Here is a 22,723-nt window from a genome sequence, read left to right on the forward strand (position 1 = left end):
GGAATAACACAATAATGTAATTGTAAACCCATTGTTTTCTAAAGTATTGCTTCCCAACAGTGCTCTCCATTGATAAAATGAAATCTCACAGATGCAGCGACTTCTCAGGGTTTCCATGGTTACGCTGTCACAGCCACATCATTAACTGCCCACTTTCGGAAAGACAGTAACAGCCCTCTGTTACGACCTCGCTATAGCTCAACAGGCACAAAATCAGCATCTTTTGATGGTTGGATAAGTAAAACACTATCATAAAATCATCCCATCGAACAGGATGACATGGTGTCTTTTTTATCCTTTAATAAGCAAGTGACTTCAAATGCATGAAGTGTTATGCATTTCAAATGGATTATGGTATCAAGAACTTAAATCAGTGAAGTACATCACCTCTTATCTTGCATGCTACAGTATGGCGTAGTGCATGTATGTGCAAATCTTGATATGCTATAGTAGTTTTTCCTTATTAAGATAGCTTATATGTTTGTGAATTAGATATTGCAGTGGGTCTGTATCTGTCCTTTTTAACTTTTCTCAAAATATTCACACTGTGAAACAGAAACTGAGCCCATTCCATCACTCTGAATCTGACAGCTATTCAGCTGACAGACTGCACTTGTAGCTAGGTTATTTCGTGGACTTTACAGATGTGATAAATGCATTTTAATCTATTATTTAGTTTGCTGTAACGTTAGCATTATTTGAATGTTAACTGGGCACTATCGTACTCTCTGATTGGGGGCTTGGGGCTGTCAAAGCTTCTGGAACAATCCGTGGAAATGAGTTTGAGAGCAACAGCTGATTTGTCACGCCTCTTCTCATGTCCCCCTTCAGTAAATCATGCCAATTAAACCCTCATGTGTCAATTATCATGTTTAGCTGGAGCTGGTTGCTTATGAAAATAACCTCAGCTGATGCCTAATAGGCAGAGTAACAAAAATGCACTTCTGCATAAAAACAAATTCTCCCCAATACATTTTTAATGGTTTTATCTGAATATTCCCTTTCTATCTATAACGATCTAATTGAAATTTGAATAAAAAATGTATGCAATTTAAATGTTTTCAAATCTGCAGTAAACTAGTCAAGCAGCCAGTAAATACTTTTATACTTCACGCTGTTAGAAGTAAGATTAAACATAGTAACTTGGATCTTCTGAGCAAGTTAATTGAAGATATGTTAAAATAATTTGCATGTAGGCCTATTAACTTTTTAAGCTCTGTAGAATCTAAAGGCAGAAGTAGCTCCTCTAGCTAAACAAATGCTGGGTCGTTAATATTCAAGCAATGGAAAGAGTAACTGTTCGGCACTTTTTAGAAGTACTAGCTATGTTTAAAAATTTACCAAATAATCAAAATGCAGGAAGTTCTTTTTTATGTCTCATGGTTTCATGGTTACAATGAGCATAGTTTTTTTCTCAGGACTTTTTTGAAAATGGCACTCCAATGTTCCAACTACCAGGTTTATTTATTTATTTAAAATATATTTCTCATCATAAATGTAAATGTCACCTTAAAGGAAACTCAGCTAGTCATATAACGACATTCCTCTCATTAAGCTGACCTTTGTTATCAGGTTCTGTATTAAACTCAATATGATTCTCCACAGATTCAACCATTCTAGCAGAAAATTAAATTAACATAAAATCAATTAATACATTAATTAGTTTGGTTTAATCACATCATTCCAAGTCTACTTGGAGACTAATTATTTATTTCATAATTAATGTAAGGTGATTAATTGTGAGGTTTAGAATGAGTATGCACCTTATGCCAGACCTGTGCAGTAATGCAGACCAGGTGCTACTGTTTTATCATGTTCTCACTTTCAGATCTGTGTTATTGTAGTATGAATTGAGAACAGCCTGTATACGCCATGTAACCAGGACACGTGTCAAGTCACCCTTATTAATATAGCGCTTTGTACAATACAGATTGTGTCAAAGCAGATTTACAGTATTAATCAGAATAATTGTGTGCCGATAATGCAAGAGGACAATAGTAAACACAAATTTTTTCAGTGATGTCATCATCCAGCTCAGTGCAGTTCAAATACTATCTGTTAGGAGTGTGACGAGACGAGACACGAGATTGGGTTCACGAGAACGAGACGAGACAAGATTTTTTGACTTTTTTAAAGAAATCCTCGATTTTTAACGGAAAAACACACACAAAAAAACTTAGGTGTTTTTTAAAATCAACTTTTACTTTATGATATTAAACAACTATTTTATTAAAATTTATGCAGTAAAAAACAATATGTAAACACTGCAGAAGGTTTTACCACAAACACAACTGACTTTCTCTGTTTTGCCTTAGGATACAAGCTTCAGTCTGGATCCAGAACACCTGAGAGGAGATGATGCTGACCCTCAGAGGACCTCAGATGATGCCAACCCTGAATCAATAAACAGAACTAACAAATATTGCTATATACTTACTATTCAATCTTTGTATGCAATACTATGCTACTCACTATGCAATCACATTATAATTGCTGTTAATAGTTCATAATAGCCAATAATGTCTTGTATAAATTATTTCTGAAAATTCCTATCATATGCACATAAACTGACAGTCACCACTTATAAACTACTACTAAATATTGTAGAAACTTTATTTTCTTTAAAGTTGCTTTGCAATGATTTGTATCGTTAAAAGCACTATACAAATAAACTTGAATTGAATTGAACTGAATTAAAGTGAAAGTGAAGCAGCCAGTCAAGTGTATTATTTGGTAAACTGATATCCACTTTTTTAATAATAATAATATATTTTATTTTTAAATTATTGAAATTAACTTTTTTTTGGCAATAAAAATGGGATTTACTATTCAAATTAATACATGGAAGAAATGTTGTGTGATTAATCCTTAAAAAATAATTTTTGTTTAATTTTATTAGTATTAGAAGTAGTAGTAGGCTGTGTACAGTCTGACAACAGAAAAATAGTACCGGACTTTTATTTTGACCGGTTGCCGCAAATACATTTACAGTTCTGTGTAAGTGACTCTCAGATTACTTCTGGAGACGTTGTTCATTTGTTTCCATCCTCATTTATGGGGACAACAGACGCTGAAATCACTGTGAGCATCAGGCTCTGTGTGTAGTAAATTAAACGCGTCTGCGCCATTCATTAATAGAGATGAAGAACACGCAGGATTCATGTTTAAATCGACTTTTGTGGCTTTATATTTACAGATATATCTGGATTTTATTTAAATGTAATGCAATTCATGTTTGACAAATTCCGTGAGATTCCGTATTAATGACTAGATAAAGATTACAGCACGAAATCTCATCACACCCCTATCTGTGCAATCAAGTCCACATATTGCCAGAAATGAAGTGTCCCCATCTAAGCAAGCCAAAGGTGACAGTGGCAATTAAAACAAAACCCCATCTGTGACAGAAATGTAAGTTGTTAAGTTACTTACAATACACAACACTGCCGTACAGGGGATCTTTCTCTCATTTCAAGAGGTTTTCTTTCTCTCATTTCAAAGTCTACAATCAAAAGTCAGAGATTCTGATGCAAATACTAAAATTTCTCATCAAATATCTGTGCTATGCTGTAAAAATGAAAAGATACTTGATACTTGAGATTTCTCGATTCAAATGGTGATATTTTAATATTCTCAGCATGAGTACCCTTGTACCCTTACATTTACTCATTTAGCAGAGGCTTTTATCCACAGTGACTTGCAAATGAGGAATACAACACACTGTAAGTGTGGCAGTGACATAAATGCTGCAGTGTGAAATTCCTGCAAAGTAAAACAGAGATGACACTGAGAAAAGTATAAGTTTGAGAGTTTTGTGTGTGTGTGTGTGTGTGTGTGTGTGTGTGTGTGTGTGTGTGTGTGTGTGTGTGCTTTAACAGGATTCAGTTAAATGCTTACTGAACAGATGTGTCTCTTCTGGAGGTGCATAAAATGTTCTGCAATGTACTCAAGAAAATCCAATATATTTCCACTGTTTTCAACGGGGGCACAGACTTACATCAAAATTAGTTTCCCCATATTTTGATATATATATATTTTTCTTGTTGACGACTCTGAACTGCAGGTAAAGATATTTTATATCCATATGTCCATAACTTATGGACATGTAAATTGTTTCACCGGCAGCATACAGTCATTCACAAGCTACATGCAAAATAAAGATCTGCTCCATTGCTGAAAAACATTAGAATGCATTTCTGAAGTGGATTATAAGTAAATATCCACTATTGTTTTTGTTTCTGATTTATAAGGTATCCTGTTTCGATGTGAGAAACCACTGTAAACATCTAAAAGCTGACAGAAAAATAAACATGACATGAAAACTGGAATATTGGGTTAATTTGGGATTTATCAGTAGTAATTTACAGGAGAACAGCAGTATTTGACTGAGGCTTGTCCCCCAGTTAAAAGGGTCTTATCTTATGATGAAGTACTGCCATTAACAGTCTTTAGGGTTTAGGGTTTTTGCAAGATCTTCTGATTATGATTTGCTGGTATGATGCAATCCTTAAATTTTAAATAGTCCCAATTATTTTATACCTGGATGCTCTTTGTCAATATTTCAAAGGACCTTTAGAAGGAGTATCTCGGTTTCATTCAAGTCATGCTGAAATAGAAATAGGGTTCCATATTGTGAAGTCAAGTCAAGTCAAGTCTGCTTTATTGTCAAATCTTCCACATGTACAGCACATACATACAGAGAACTGAAATTGCGTTTGGTGCATACAGATAACACTAACAGTAGAGCATACAAATACAGATAGATACAGAATAAATCATTTTACATACAAAATACAGCTATACAAATATGGGCATGTTAAAAAAAAAAAAATACAGTTAAATAAAGCAGCATAAGGTACATGACAGATAGAGTGCAAACCAGTGAAGTAAACAAACAATGCAGATAAAATGATTATTGTGCAAAAGAGCTTATTTAGTTTGATTAAAGTGACAAAAAGCTCAGAGAGCAGTTATTTTATTTAAACTGACTGAAGAGGTAGTTGAATGAGGAAGTGAACATACCAATGCTTCAGTGACTGGTGCAGGTCTGAGTTTGTTAGTTGGGTGCGAGGGGGTGGAAGGACCTGGGGATGTGGGAGCTGGGGGGAGGGGATCAAAAAGAGGGGAAGGGGTTCAGAATTCAGTGGTGACTGGGGAAAAAGAGAGGAGGGGAGGCAAGGTCGGGAGGGAGTTCAGCTTCCAGACAGCCTGATGGATGAAGCTGTCTTTCAGTCTGCTGGTCCTGGCCTGGAGACTCCACAGTCTGCTGCCATCAGGGTGGATTGTGTTGGGTGGGTGGGATCACCTGCGATGCAAAGGACATTAAGGGTGAGACAGGTTCCATAAATGTTCCGGAGAGAGGGGAGAGAGACATCAGCGATCTTCTCAGCTGCCCTGTGTTTTACAACAGGACGCGTTGCAGGCCCCATACCACACAGTGATGCAGGTAGTCAGGATGCTCTCGATGGTCCCTCGGTAGAAGGTGCACGTGATCAGATATCAGAGCCACTGGAATACCCAGTTATGACATTTTGATTAAAAATGACAAGATCAAAAAAAGGAAAAAAATAAACATAAATTTAGAAAATAAAAAAAAACCACATGCACAGATGAATTATTCACACTAAGATCAATAAAGTCAGTTCATTGATGATTCAGTGATGTCATCATCCAGTTTAGCTCTCTCCCAATGGTGCTGAACAATCAATAGAGGTTTTTAATATAATGTTGAATTTAATGTTTAATTTTAAATTTTTAAAGTCTCCTGAGTTGAGGGTTGTCAAACTGGAGCCTAAAGACTTGCAGGGAGTTTCAAGAGGGTGCTAGAGGGTCTGTGAAAAAAGTGAGAGAATTTATATTGTTTAACTTATTTTTCACATTTTCACAATCCAGTCAAATCTAATGTGTAAGGTTAAATATGTGTTTAACAAAGTGATTTTTGAAATAAATCGATCAAATTTGATATTAATACTGCTTAATTTTTTATTTTTCAGTTTGAAAATCAGGAGATTAATTATTATTTCAATGTAATTACAGGCTCTAGTTTAAGCTAAATATGTGCTAGCATTCTGATGCACAACGTTATATATGGTGGTATACTGGGGGACAAATGTCCTGTTCTCTGGGCTCAAATCTCTTCTACTGTACATCTTAACGAGACTCCCATCAGTTGGCTTCGAGCAGTCAGACCCATACGAAAGGAAAATATATTTACCAATATATTTCTTAAAATATATTGTGATATATTGTAATATATTATTTTCCCTTTTTATTTTCTAATATTTTATATATTTGAATACATTTAATAATATATTGATGATACATATATTATATAATATATTGCAAAATATACAAATGATTGCCGCTTTCAATATATTGCAATATATTGGAAAAAATAAATATATTTAAGAATATATGCCTAATATATTACATCATATTTTCTAATATATTGCAATATATTTTTGTTTCATAAGGGGACACCTGCTGGCTGAGTGTGAGTGTGTGTGTGTGTGTGTGTGTGTGTGTGTGTGTGTGTGTGTTCATGGTGAACTTCCTCCTAATTAGCTGTCATTTGCTCTGTGCCCATATCATAGGGTCATGTTATCATTGGGGCTGATGTATTCTCTGTAAAACCACACCACTCCTCCAAAGGGTAGGCTATGTTTGATGGGGTGGAGGGAGGCGACGTGAACTTGGCGAGTTAATGAGGAATCAGACATAATTTCAATGCAGATACGTGTCATTAATCTCGGTGTCCTCCCTCACTCTTACGGCGTTTTATTCACTCGCTCTCTGAGTCTTCTGGAATCAAACTAGCCTGATGTAATTTGGGGATAAAAGAATATTACACAATACATGATGCGTTTACGAAGCCTTTCTGACCACCGGGGATCTCTGCTGAAACGCAGCGCGTGTAACCTTACCGCTACTTCCTGTTTAGATCCTGTGCAAACTTTTCGCCAGTTCTGTTTCCAAGCTTGCGAACTTCTCTGAGCCCACCTACACAAGCCTGTATGGCTCACAGATGAGAGTCGAGATAAATGTGCAGTCAGCTGGGCTCACATCCCAGAATAGACCGGTAACTACGGTGACTGTACGTTGGAGCGAGTGTAGCTACTGGAGTTAATGTAACCACCCCTCCTGCACTCCACTCTCTCTTTCACACTCTTTCAGAGTAATTTGCACGTAATTGGCTGTCCACTGAGACGGCCCTTCCACTGCATGTCTGTCCCTTGTCTTTCTTTGATTGTGAAGTGGATTGCTCGGATTTTGTCATTGGCATGTGTTTAATCGATGTTGAGAGGTAGCCGTGGTGATGACATGACCCTCTCGATGGCATACCATAATTATGTCCACCCCCGGCATGCGGCGCTTGATCGCAAACAATGTTTGATTTTTTTCCCCCACCTCTTAATTATTTTTTAATTAGCAGCCTCTACACGAGAGAGTTGGAAACGCTAAGCACCGGAGATCATTCCGTAGTTAATTACCACGCACACACATACCCACACCCACATGGTATAGATTTTCTATGTATTGTGTTAAATATCAGTATGATATGCATTACTTTGCATATGTCATCTTGTTTGTCAGTTGCAATAACACCAGCATTCCCTTATCGGAGAGAATCGACGCACATATCGGTCTTTAATCAGCCATTTGAAAACCAGAGAACAAGAAATGAAAGAAATAACAGAGAGGTTTGTCTGCAGAAGATTGTATCTTAAGATTCTAGTTCTCCATAATCACACTCTTTATGAGGCACTGGTTGGGTGATTGTTATAGTTCCTGTTCTTCTGTAGGTGTTTGTGTGGTGATTAAGATCACCATGACAACAACGGGCAGCTGGGCCAGTGCTTAGAGCCTGCAACACATTACCTGTTTCATATTGAAACTCATTTCAAGAGAAGTAGGTGCGCAATTATTCAAACCCTCTGAGTTACCTAATAGCGAACATCAGGCGTGTATCATGTCTAATCTAATGGCAAACATCAGCAAATATAATGAATGTCTCAGTAATGCCTGTCATTTATACCACATTTTTGATAAGCAATATTTAGTGCTGTCACAGTTAGTTAATTTATTATCCCCTCTGGGAAATTCTGTTTCAGTGGGTTTCAACAGGCATTTCGCATAGAAAACAATACAACATAACTACAAGATCACAGACATTAAAAAAATACAAACTATCTTTTATTAAGACATTTCACAGCTTGTGGTAAAAAAAATGAAAATAAATGTTTTTTTACACCTATTTTTAAGAAACACTGGCATCCTAAATTTTCAACCTGAAGGCAACAGCTCAAACTCATCATACAATGGGTGCATATGGTCAGATGTAATTTGTATAGCTTTACTAAGCCATTTAACACAATTAGCCGTTACACTGTGCTTGTAGCACGTGCTCTTCAGTTGGCACACAAATGCAGTGGCATGCACTGTATATCATTTCATTAAAGCACAATAGAAAGTACGAGCATGCGAGCCGTAGTTACTGTCATCAGTAAAGTCATGAAGTTACCAAAAAGGTTGCGATTGAAGCTACCTTAAAACTGTGCGTGCATGTAAGTATATTCTATATTTATTCCGTCTATATTTAGGCCAGACAATGAGGACCCCTTGATACAACCTGATAGAAATGTAATGTGGCATAAGGTTGGCTGAATGGATGAGAAAGGGAGGGAAGGGTGGGTTCGAGAGAATGAGACTAGCAGAGCGGTATTAGTTGGCCCGGTATATATGGAGGTTTTAGAAGTCAGGTGATTGTTTGAGGCGTGGCCCTGCTCCCGAACTTTAGTTAATGTCAAATTGACTCCATGTTGTTATTTTTGAAAGTCTAATAAATGTTAAAACTGATAGCTCTCAATTATACTGTAATGTACAAGGCTATGGTCAATGTAACATTACATTGGCTATAGTCAATGTAGTCAAAAAATGGTAGTATTGCTATCAGTGATATTCACTTCCACTACATGCCACTAAACAAATATTAAAAAATATTATACTGTCTTTATATTGTTTCTACATTTATTCGAAGATTGAATTGCAATATAAACATATATTAAAAAACTTTAATGTTAGATGGGATTAATCATAATTATTTCAGAAAAATGTGCAATTAATTAGTTTTTATTATAATCATTTGACAGCACTAGTAATTTTCTTCTTCTTTTTTTTTTTAACCCAGACTTGTTGGAAAAGAGTACCTGTGTTAACATTTCTCTAAAATGATAATATATTGCTTCTTGCGTGTTTTGCGACATAATCAAAGTGAAATGTCTGTCGAGTGGCACTAAAAGTGTGTTCAGATTAATCAAAAATTGATAAATGTGAATCTGACAACATTTTATTTTGTTGGTTGTTGTAAGTGTTGTGGCAGTTTGTAAATGAAATATAATATGTAATACACTGATAGTGTTAACATTAGCAAACTTTAGACAAAAACAAAATAAAAACACATTAGTTGAAGTAACCATGCCATTTTGGCTCACTGATACAAGTTGTTGAGTTGTTTTATTGTGATTCATGTTTCACTGGACTCTACCAGCTGAGCTACTAAGCAAGTGTGGTTATGTGATACAATTTGTCAATATGTCTGTATGTATTAGTTTACAAATCATGCACTGTGGTAAAAGTGTTTTTAGGTCATAACAACATATTGAACAAGCAACCACACAAAGATAAATCTTTGTTAATCAGTCATCTGCATTTGTCACCATAATGGACATTTTAGCTGAAAACTGCAGGAAATAGTGTATTGGTAAAAAAATGTAATTGTTACAGAAATGTCACCATAGGCAAGTTATCCAGAGAGCCTGCACTAGCTAGTATTTTTAAATACATTTTTTTATTTACCATACTTTTTAAACTATATTGCAGAATACAGTATGTATACCCCCTGCCTATGTAAAGCGCTTTGAGTGCTTAGAAAAGCGCTATATAAATGTAAGGAATTATTATTAATTATACTGCACACTTTATGTATGCATGGAATACTCAGATACAAAAATACATGGTAGTGTACACAGTGTAGTGTGCTCCACCTTCCTTCTCCGTCTTCACACTTTCCATTCCAATCCAACAAAATAAATAAAATGTCCAAACAAGCAATGTATTCTGGAGCAATTAAAACAAACCAAGATGAGCTGTTGCTCTCAGGATCAGGACAAACAGCACAAACCAGTAAGGATGATTAAAGTTGATTGAATTGTTATGTTTAAAAGTATTTTTAAACAGTGTAATGGCACATACTGTATTTATTTTTTGGTGAATGAAATAACCCACATTACAATGACATGTGACAACAATGTTGCAAATTAATGTCTGAAATGTTTATGCTGGCACAATGCACAATGCGTATTAATAAGTACTTAAGTATTTCATTTTGAACATAGGCTTTATTTGCTGGATTTAAGTCTGCGATGTGCGGTGCTTGTGCAGTTATCTTCCTGTTGTTTTCCTCTTTCAGGATCTGTTTTTCTTTGAAGCAGCTGTTGAATTCATTGTTTTAGCATTCACATATTCGAGTACAGGAGCCAGGCCATATGGTGGCGAATCACTGTGCCAGGACTGGAGCGATAGATAAAGATAGAGAAAAGCACACAAAAATTCTTTACTTGCCCTCTCTCTTTCTTTTTCATCTTATCATTAGCACTGTTATTAGTCATGCTGTTGTTATGGTTGTTTAAAGTGAAGGTTGATTGCTTTCAGAGTGCATTTATGCTCCGCAATGCCAAGAGTGTAGGCAGGATTGAGTGTGTGTGGACAGGCACATTTTTCACCTGTTCACCTCCTCTTATCTGGTCTGCCGTTCAAGGTCTCTGGTCTTTACAATGGCCCAGACACAAATGCAGCCACCCAAAGAGTGAAACGACATGGGAAATTTCAACATCCATCTCGCTGCATATATTGACTATATACGAGAGAAGTGCTCCTGCTAGAAAGCCATTTGTATGCTTTGAAATCCAGAAAGGCTAATAATGGCCTTATTTGTACTGCAAAAAGTCTGTTTGAGGAATGATATAGGCAGCTGTGAACCTTGAGTTTGGTTAAAAAATAAAGACAGGCTGCACCGTAAATCAGTAGGTGTGTGTTTATCTGTTTACATGTATTTGGGTGTGTGTTTAGAGATTTATTTGTGTTAAATAACAATACACGTCCATCTTTAATAGCAGGACGAGTGCCATACTTTGACAAAGGAGTAACTATAGCAACCTTCCCCCATTGCTTTATTGACAGAGTGACGGTTTTAATGTTTCTGAATGAAATGTGGCCAATGAAATTCCTGAATAAGTCTGGATGCCAGTTATGAGCCAAATCCGGGCTCGGGGAAGGAGTTATGGAGCCGTAACCAAGGGCATGGATCAGAGAGGTCATCTATCTCCGGTACCAGTTTTCTGAGACGGACAGGCCCTTGCTTCAGGAGTGTTTATTATAGCCTGTATATTATCAGACGCTGTGGATACTACCAGTAGTCCCTGAAAAACTTTATAAGCTCCCCTTATAGAATACATAGAGAAATTCATTGGATGGCATTGTCTAAACCTCAAACTCAGAGACAAAATAAGAAGCAATCTAACAGTATTTAACTGCAATGTAGTAATATGAAGTTTTATTAAAGACAAAATGATTAATTAATATGACTACATTTATTTTATTTTTCTTATTTTTTTTTTTTTTTGAGGAACATTAAATTACAACTTTTCACAGCTGGGTCTCATTTATGTAAGTTATATTTGACATGCATATTTGCAAAATTCTTTCCAGATTTCCCCACATGTGGCTTGGCTTGTTTATTACTAGAAAAACTCCACAGGAAGAGGTCTGTTCAGCCGAATGAATGTGAGTTTTCGGACTATATGAGAATTTAAATGAATTTATTTATAAAACCTAACGAGCATCTGCCTATTTCTATTAAGTGGTGGGAAAGAGGACACCATTAAGAGTCTCTCCTCCTCCCTCTCTCCTCTCGTTCTGTGTGAAGTGCTTATTATGAATGTTCCATATGTTCTACATTAGAGTTGAGCTCAAGTGAAGATAGATGTTAATATAATCAACTATCCCCGCTTACAAATACACTCCCTCAGGACTACAATCCCCACCCCAACACATACACACACATATTATATATATATATTATCTCCTGCATAGCCATTAATCAAATACTCTACAAGCTGTTTTAGTTGGTTTGAGAGGCACTTTGCTGTGTTTAGACAATATTGCACCTGGTTTTCAATTGATCAGAATGGTCATAATGAAAATACAGCTCTTATGAAACTGGTGTAAGTTTTTTATATATAAAATATATATATATATATATATATATATATATATATATATATATATATATATATTGTTTTTTTTTTGTTAAAAAAATGTTTTATTTAGTTTAATTTAATATCTTGCAAATAATAATTAGCAAAACTTTAAAAATCCCAGATCACATTTTAGGGTTATTATGTAATAAAACACTGCGTAATGGTATCAACAATATATATCTATATTTATTTATTTATTTAGTTGGTTATTTAGTTAGTTAGTGAGGATTGGGGTTATACTTTAAACGTATAATCTTCTCATGTTAATATGCAAAAAAAGGATTATATTACACAAAAGGCCTTCTGCCATTTTCCTCTTCAGATGTCACTGCATTGAGATTTGTCCTCACTGGATTTGTTGCTTAACTGTTTAGTTAATCAGCAGCGATTGTCCACATACAGTATGTTTAACAATTTGTGGTTGGCTTCCCTCTGTATCTCTTTATATTTCTTGTCAGCAGTACTTATTTGTATCTAGGTTTTAATGCCGTGTGTCATCAGGGCAGGTAATATTATGGATTGTTGAGTGATTGATTCCACTCTCTTCCCGAGAGATTTCTCGTAATGCAGATTTTAAAATAGCTCACCTTTCCCTGTTGGCTTTTTATGCCAATTCTGAAGATGCAGCAGTCGAGTGTTACACTTATCTTCCCCGACTGAAACGCATAATGTATGGTTTTTATGGATTGCTATGACAGCGCTCATAACAGAGCAACGACAGAGTCGGCATTCATTAGTACCTTGAGGATGTGACAATCGGAATGAGATCCCTGTGATGAACCGGTCCATATTTCATCACAAACCTGGAGGCCTTTCACTGCTTACATCCCGTGTTAGGTAACCCATGCTTCACGCAAAATGCCACTGTCAGAGTGTTCTAGCTTGGATTAATGTGATATTCTGCACATTCGATTTGTGCTTCTGCTGTTTTCTTGGCTTTTCCCCAGGATTTTACCTTGCCGTGTCCCTGCTCTCCGTTCTGGGTCAGCGAGTGTGTGTCGGTGTAAAAGGAGGGCTTGTTCATTTGGTGTCACCCTGCTGTTAACCAGATACAGTTACTGAGGTTAAACCTTGTCATATACCACTGCCATGATCTAACTGAGCCAAGCCTGTGGTTTGTGCACAGGAGTGCTGTTAAACTAAAGTACATGCCAAAACCGGCGCACACACTGGGCATCGATGGTAAAGACTCATCTGGAAGAAAAACAGACTGCGAGTGTAGCCAAGCGAGTCTGCACCAGATGATCAGTGTGTGCGTGTTTGTGTGTGTGTTTGTACTTGGAGAAAAAGCAAAGAAACATAGTCAATTTACTCATCAAGCCAAAATGTCGAAAAATTGAATCCTTTGTCCACTAATGTGACTTGAATCAATAAACTACCGGGGATGTCAATAGGCTGAGTGCTCATCCTGAAACTCATCTCACAGCTTGCGGCTGAACTTCTAAATGCACACCTTTAAGCGGCCAATATTAAAACACCCGGCATGCATTTTTCTATGCAGTAGTAGTTATACATTCGGCTGTCTAAACACCATCTGCGATGTTCAGAGAAGTCTGAAATACTGCAGAAATGCAGAAATAACCCAGAACAAATACAGGCAAAATACAGACAAATACAGGCAGCCAATGTTTAAACATTTGGAAACTTATGAACTGCTGAATTTTGAATTTGAGAACCCAATGCATGTGAAAAAAATATAGTGAATAGGCTTAAATATTTGCATTACTACAAAAAGTCATCAGCCTTGTCTGTACTGTCGGTTTTACTTTTAAAGACAGAAATGGGTTGTTAAAGGAGTAGCTCGCCTAGTAATAATAATATTTCTCCCAGTAATAATAATTTTGTCGTCATTTACCATTATTTAGATTATCAATCCTTTCTTGTTGTAATTTTTTTTTCTATGGGACACAAAAGCAGATGTTTGGCAGAATGGGCATGCTAATCTTTTCTATAAAGTGAAAGTGAAAAGGGACTGAAACTCTACAATGGAAAAAAAATATGCTCGTTGACTGAATTTAAATTATTCCCGTTATTGAACCACATTAATTACAATTAATCACATTATATCAATACTTGTTAAGAGAATGCCCAAAAAGAAGCTGATTCAAGCACATTATTGTGTAAGACAAGTAAAGATGAGTAAATCAATGATTAGCCATTAACTAGAGGCTCAATATATAGTTTTATTTACGCATAAGTTGAGAGCAGCCCATATTTCAATCAAGGTGTCAGTCAGTCTGAGGTAGATTTAGGATCTATTCGCACATAACATATAATCTCTGTGTACGTTTTCGTCTGTGTATAGACACAGATTTTGTATACATGCTGTTTTGGTCGTTGTATTGCATTTTATATTTTTCAGCATTTCATGCCGTGTTTTTAAGTTGCAGTGTCAAGTTCAATTTTAAAAAGCATGTCTCAAGGCCCCTGTGTTTAGTCCCATTCCGTTCTGCTCCAGCTATTTTTTTTTTATAACACAAAAATGTGAGCAGCTTCTCTGTTTCTGTGCCGTCTGCTCTCATTAAGAGTAGTTTTGTGAGACAAGCAAAAATATAGTGATATTATAACATACAGCTTGAATTGCTCCGATGGTAGGAAAATTTCATAAGGAATTTATGAATGTGGAAATTATAATTGTGTTAATTTGATTATAATCAATTATAATTAATTGTTTTATAATCTTTGCTTTTTGAATCTTGTTATACTTTTATCTTTTTATGCTAATCATGCTAAACCTGTTAAATTAACAGACCTGTAGAAAGAATCTGTAAATTGTTTATAATTTTTTAATGCATTGAGAAATGTTGCAATTGTGTGTATATATATATATATATATATATATATATATATATATATATATATAATGATTAATTGTGTTAATAAAAAAAAAAAGGTTTTATACTTTTTAAACAAATTTGTCCTTTAAAAAAAAAAAAAAAGTTTACTATACTAAGTAAGCTGTTCCTTTAAAAGGCCTTTATTTGACACACACATAATTACATTATCACTGTGACGTTCTATCCCTGGCACACTGAAAGTTCTGGAATCTAACAGACACTCAACTCAAGTTTGGCAAGAGCTGAGGGGTTTTATATAGACTCACATTAATCTTGTGGCCTTCTGAAAAAAAGGCCTTATTAGCCCACATAACCAGAAAAAGATAATTACCTTTGTTACTCCTCTTCTGTTTAATTCTCGGGTGTGTGTGTGTGTGTGTGTGCGTGCGTGTGTGTGCGTGTGCGTGCGTGTGTGTGTGTGTGTGTGTGTGTGTGCGTGCGTGTGCGTGTGCGTGTGTGTGTGTGTGTGTGCGTTTATGTGCGTGTGTGTGCATGTGTGCGTGCATATGTATAGGAGGGGTACTGTAATCTATGAATTATTAATACGTTATTATCTCTTAATTAAGACATCATTTTTGTGACATTTTAATATTGCAGATGCCTAGGAAGTGTTGTTTCTTTTTCTTTTTTAAGCCAGTGGGGTGTCACATCAGCAAAAACATAATATAGTCACAATATGCATGAGAAGCAGTTCATCTGCAAGCTGCATGTGAGGAATACAAAGAAGTTATACATTTGTATGTGTATATATATATATATATATATATATATATATATATATATATGTGTGTGTGTGTGTCTGTATTAAGCTTGGTGTTCATGAAATGCAAAGTAGGGAGCGCTAAGGCTCAGCCAATCAATGCAGATTACAGCAGTGAAGGGATGGACTTAAACGATGACATGTATTCCACTTTGGGAGCCACGTGTGAACATGTAACACACATCAAAGTGACTTTGATCACTGCAAACACAAACACTGTTGCAGGTAAATAGGCCAGAGAAAGAGAATAGCTGTTTAGAATGAAATACTAAAGCTGCTGCTTGCTGCATATTATGCAGTATATAAATGTAAACCGACTACGTTTTTTTTTTTTTTTAGTGTGTGAAACTGTATGAAATATGCAGTGATAAACGTTTCAAATGGCCGCATGCAATTTGCTACTCTATGTTACATATAGTTCACCCAAAATTTGCTAAATATGTACTCACCCTCAGGCCATCCAAGATGTAGATGAGTTTGTTTCTTCATCAGATTTTCAGAAATTTACCATTACATCACTTGCTCACCAATGGATCCTCTGAAAAACAGTTTGAAGTGAATGTCATGATGAGTTTGTTCATTACAACCATGCAGCTTTCAAAAGATGTTAATTGATGGACTGACTGGAATTGTATGGATTACTTGTGGATTATTCTGATGTTTTTATCAATTGTTTAAACTATCATTCTTATGGCACTCATTCACTGCAGAGAATCTACTGGTGAGCAAGTGCTGCAGTGTTAGATTTCTCTAAATCTGTTCTGACGAAGAAACACATAGAACTTGGATGGCCTGAGGGTGACTGCATTTTTGCAAATTTCCTTTAACTATTCCTTTAATTTAGCTAGTGCCGTCTATTTATCTCAGAAATAAATTAGGTTATTTTGTACTTTTAATCCAGGTTTGAGTAAAAATGTCACATAATTGTAGCATAGAAGAGTGCCTGAGAGCAAAGATGGCAGGTTGCAGGTTATGTGTTTCAGGGTCTGAATACAATAGCTGAGCATCTGCTATTGAGATGAATGGGAAAGCTAACATTCTCTCCAGGTATTTAGACCTCCTTGGGTGTAACTTATGTGCTGATCATCAGGTTTGAAATCACATTTAAATCTCAAATTTCGTTACAGTGTTCACTGTATCTTATCCCCATGGACAAACATAATCTCAACTGCATTTAGATGATTGCCAGCTATCAAACATTATCATGTCAGAACATGAATATATATGTCACTGGTGTTTTACCCTTTCAGAAGATACTAATATGTACCATTTAGGTATTAATATGTACATTTAAAGAGCTAATAAGCATCCCTTAGGGGGCTTTTAAAAGGGTACCACCCCAGTGACAACTTTTGTACCTTTTTTCTGAGAGTGTACTTTAGTGCTGAAATCTGTCACTATACTGTACCTTCATTAGACCTTTAATCACTTTATTCTTTCGGATATGGGACAGCATTTGAAAGGGTAACAAACAATACACAATTCTTCCTCTGTCTCGAGATTTGGCACAGGGTTTGCATCGTTAACAAAAACAATATATGAAAATTGTCACGTTCATCGCATATTGGAACAAAATTACAAAAATACTTAATTACTAAAACTTAAAGTTAAATAATAAAAAAACTGAGAAAAAACTAAATCTAATTGAAAATATTAATGAAAAGTGTGTGTATATATATATATATATATATATATATATATATATATATATATATATATATATATACACACACACAATTTTATTATTGAATAGTATATCAATGAAATTGATATGTTAGGTTGTGCAACTGTCAGCTTAAAGGTCAAACTCATAAAGTCATAAAAGTCATAAAATCACCTTTTATGCAGATTTAGGATTTATTCTTAATACAGTTAGTGTTTTGTCTTAGTGTGATGAGTTGGGGGGTCCGAGAGCTGTGGGAAGCGGTGAACATATAATAATAAAATAATCACAAAATAGCACGACTGTCGCGCACAAACAGAAACAAAATAAAACCCAGTCCTGGTCCCCTCTTGTCCTTCAATGCCATTACACCTTTTATCCTTCTGGAGCTCGAGACTGGTGAGTGGTGCAGGTGTCGCTCATTTCCCGCCTCACTCATCACACTTAGTTTAAAATGTTTTATTTTTATTCTAATGTCTATCCAACATGTGCATCTTTTAACCCAACTTATTATGCAGGAGGAAAGATAAGTAATCAGTTGATTTCCCTGAATGTTTAGAAACCAGACATTATTTATGGAATTCCAATTGGCGGTACTAGTTGCACAAAAATGTTACTATTCAGCTTTAATATTTGTTTGTTGTCCTGGATTTTTGTATTATCTTAAATTTGTAATGCCTTTTTTTTATTATTTCACAAAAAATAAATAAATAAACAATTAAATCTTCCACTAAAAACATTGAGGGCATTGCAGACATGTTTTCATTTACGCTATTTGAACATGTTTGATATTGTGGCTGTCTTTACCTCCTCACTTCCTGCATTTAATTCAACTACAAACCTGATAAAATGACAAAAGACCTTTTAAGAATCCTGAAAAAATCACCTACTGTATGAAAAATGAATACTGTCTGTTGGGGGAATGCTTAAAATAGCTGCTAAAACATCTTGTGACATTTTCCTTTCCGTTCTAATTTCCGTTAAATTATAGTAGACCCAGACACTATGACAGACAGATGGAAACACGGAGAGGCAGACGGATAACCGGACTGACAGACTAGAGACACTCAACAGTTGTTTATTCTAGAGTATGCTACAGTTTATGCTTAAAACATCATTTAGAGAGACATTAAATCTCAGGTTTTCAAAAATGGTTTTGAGACCAGCTGGATAAAAGTAATTGTAAAACTCCCTCAGAAAAAAATAAATGAGATAATATCTATCATTAACTGTTTGCAGATTAAAATATTTTTAAGCAGTATGTTAAATATAGTTTAAAATAGTTTTTCAGGCTACTGTATAGGATTTTGTAGCTAGGGTTTTTAGAATAATAGGAATAAATAGTTTAACCAAACTAAATTTAAAACTCATTCCATAAATGTTGCAATATCTCAGGCCATTCAAAGTAAATTATCTTCTTAAGATTGTTTGGGGTATTGCAGCATTCCGAATGTAGCAAGTTTTGCTAGTTTTGCAAAGAGTCTGCCAAGTTTTTGGAAACTTTCAGCAAATTAATTAGTTATTAAATTAATATTATTTGAATATTTTTGGGGTGAATTTATTGAAACCTTTCACATTGTTTTTTTGTGGTTGACCAGAGTTTCCAGTGGTTTTTTAGTGCAGTGTGTGGAGTGAGATTACTGTAAATGTACAGTTCAGATTCAGCCTTACAAGAGATTGAGCTGTATGACATCAGCAGAGTGGGCAGCAGATACTGGAAGTTATAAAAACACGTGGACAGTAACTGCAGGAGAGAACACTCTCCCTTGGGCAGAAGGAATATACAGAGAAAAATGTGTGTGGTTTTATGGATGAGAGAGGGAGAGAGAGGTAAAGAAACAGGCAAAACCAGAAAAAGAGTGTGTGTTTGTGTGTGTTTGTGTTATGAGTGGGCTTTTCTTTTGCTGTGAACCTCCTCATTGTTATGCAACTCACAGAGCGAGAGACTCACCCTGGACAGGACAGCAAAGTGTTTTGGAAAAGACTCCCTCTCTCTCTCTCTCTCTCTCTCTCTCAGACACACACAAACACACATACACACACACACACACACACACACCAGTGCACACAACTGGGTCTCAAGGCTTTCTCTTTTCAGAACAACTCACATATAAAATGCACAAACACACACACACACACACACTATGAGATTAAAGGAATATTACACCTGAAAATGATTTTGTTATAATTTACTCACCTTCATATTGTTCCAAACCTGACATTCATTCTTCTTGTAACATACAAATAGTTGTTGCATAATGTCCTGGTTGCTATTTAACATGCAGTGAATGTATATTCTTACTATTTATGATGCAGTTTTTAGCTCGTTGTAAAGATTTATTGTTGTCTAATTTTCTCTTCTAATTTTTCTCTCTTTTCTTTGACAGATCATGCCATATATGTTTATTGTTAATGTGATTATATATATATATATATATATATATATATATATATATATATATATATATATATATATATATATATGGAATTGTTTTCATTATTGTTCTTTTCATTGCTTGATCAGGCTTCCCTAAAAAAAGCAAAAAGCACTTTATGTGCATTACATATGACTTCTGGCTATATTATGTTTTCTGAAGTCATGTAACTTTGTGCAGAACAGACTGAAATTGAATTTGCTCTTCACTGAACAGCAGCTTTCCTTCTGCAGTACCTGTCAAATCTCATTTGTATTCATGTGCATTCAGATATGACCAGTGGCTATGTTTACATGTACACCAATAGTCTGATTATTGCCAATATATACTGTATATATATATATTTATATTTTCTTTACATCACAACATCTTCAGTGCCATTTACATTTTTCATTACTTGAGACATTATTCACTTATGCCCAAACCGAAAACTCAAAATGTTAAATCAAAAGATTTAAATCCAAAATGCTTGTTATTTGGAAAGGATAATTTTATTTTTGTTGTTATTTTGCCTTACACATAGCCTGTCTTCATTTTGGTGTCCCTGTCCATCAGTAAAATGTGTCCACGTCACATAATGCTGTAAAAACTTTTTATCGTTGCCCCCCTAAGAGTGGTTTCTCATGGCTGTCACTTAAATTCACGGGGCTTTAGGCAACATTTTTATTAGTGGGCCCCTTTTTCTTGCTTCAGATGAGTAAGCTATACCATAAAGGAACCAAGTGGGGCCCCCTGATCACATGACCCAGGACAGCATTCTCAGTAGTCTTTTTCTATTCTGCTATGATTTCAGACCTGTTCATGAGTGTAACACGGCAACACTAGTACATGCACACTTTGGTCGGAGTGGAATGAATGCAATTAAAGCATAAACATGCTTGTGTACTGCACATTTTACTGTGATTAGGGTTACTCTAATTATAAACATAACCACATTAGCATAATTAGAGTATTCTGTTCCCATGAGGTCCAACTTAACCACAGTATTACTTTAAAGGAATACTCAATGAAAATGTGCTAAAAATGTACTCACCCTCAGGCCATCCAAGATGTAGACAAGTTTGTTTCTTGATCAGAACAGATCTGGATAAATTTAGTATTGTATCGCTTGTTTGCCAATGGATCCTTTGCAGTGAATGAGTACCATCAGAATGATAGTCCAAACAGCTGATAAAAATGCACAATAATCCACACGACTAGTCCATCAGTTAAAATATTGAATGAATAGTGACAAGCTGCATGTTTGTAATAAATTCATCATAAACTTACAACTGTCTGGCCAAATTATGAGTCAGTAATTCATAATAATGCTTCCTCCAGTAAAAAAGTCCATCCCCTGTTGTGCTTTCACATCAAAATCCATCAACATATCTGCTTGTAAACAGTGCTTGATACATTTCCCTCCTGATTCAGACAGGATGATTTGGGAAAGCAGTATAGTGCAGCTATAGAGGACTGGCGTTTTAGCCAGAAGCAATGGTTTGAAGTAAAAAATATCTGGATGGATTTCTTTATTACAAACACACAGCTTTTCACTCCACAAGATGTTAATCGATGGATTGGATTCATGTTGATTACTTTGATTACTCGGATGGCTTGAGGATCTGTACATTTTCAACAACGTTTCACAATTGGGTTTAACTATTCTTTTAATGACATTATAAAGAGTAATATTTTCAGTCAATTACTGCATAAACCTCCATCACACATAACTATAATACGACTTCAGGTGCTTTTTGTCCTTTTTGGCTCCTGAAATCCATTGGTCACATGATAAAGCCACATACTTTAACTGTGGGGGAAAAGCAATAAACATTCTGCCTTTTGCAGAAGAAAGTCATTAAGTTAGGGAACGACGTGATGGTGAGTAAATCATGACAAAATGTTTATTTTGGGAGATGAGCTATTCCTTTAAATGAAGATGGTCCTGAATGCAGCCCACCAGTCGTTGTGCACGCAGGCTTGTTTTTTTTTTTGGGGCGGTCTTTAGGACCATGGAGAGTTCTCCCACAGCAGCGAGCGCACACAGTCCGTCTTGAAGAGGAAACCCCCACAGGAGCTCTAGCTGCCGGATACCTGAGACATCTCAAATCATCCTTCTGACCGACGAGCGCACGGCGCGCCACGGAATGCGCAGGACCGACCGACTGTCCGCTGGACGAGGGCGCGCGGTCAAGCCATGGGTCCTTCTTCAGCACCTTTGAGTTCTTAATGCATTATGACGTTCTAAAGTCATAGAGATCCCTGGAAATCATTTGAATTCTCATTAAGGCAGCGTCTGTATTGGAATAAACTATCAGCTGGTGAATTTCTCTGTTCGGATGGATGATCTGGTCAGATTCCTCATTCATCGTGATGCGCGTTCCTTCCGTTTCAAAGTGTCTTATTGACTGACCGCGGATCAATTTTTGGACGTGGGCTGAAGGTAAGCTCGCGCTCTGTTTTAGTTACCCATGCAAAGTTTGAAGTGTGTGTTTTTGGAGAGGTTTCATGGTGATGCGGGGGTGGCGAGTTCATTTGCTTCGGCTCTTGAAGATGCAGAATATCGAAATCATGTAAACGTGGAGTTTGATGCTTAAATAATGACTAATTTTCATCAAGGCTGAATTGTAGAGTGAGAACTGTCAACAATATGTCCTGCTCATATTTCACCTAAATTAAATTAAATAAATAGGAAATTATGTTTTGTGATAGATGATATATAATTTGGA

General features: G+C 35.8%; 1 protein-coding gene across 2 annotated transcripts in view; it reads left to right on the forward strand.

The window, feature by feature from the left end:
• Positions 1 to 21,816: 21,816 nt before the first annotated feature.
• LOC113053195 (interleukin-1 receptor accessory protein-like 1-A) overlaps positions 21,817 to 22,723 on the forward strand; it is an 84,911-nt gene continuing 84,004 nt past the window's right edge. For both annotated transcript variants that reach the window (XM_026218019.1, XM_026218020.1), the window contains exon 1: positions 21,817 to 22,437. The gene's annotated coding sequence lies outside the window, so the exon portion shown is untranslated. The remainder of the gene's footprint in view (positions 22,438 to 22,723) is intronic.

The sequence above is a fragment of the Carassius auratus genome, chromosome 34, assembly GCF_003368295.1.
Source record: "Carassius auratus strain Wakin chromosome 34, ASM336829v1, whole genome shotgun sequence".
NCBI classification, from domain to species: Eukaryota; Metazoa; Chordata; class Actinopteri; order Cypriniformes; family Cyprinidae; genus Carassius; species Carassius auratus.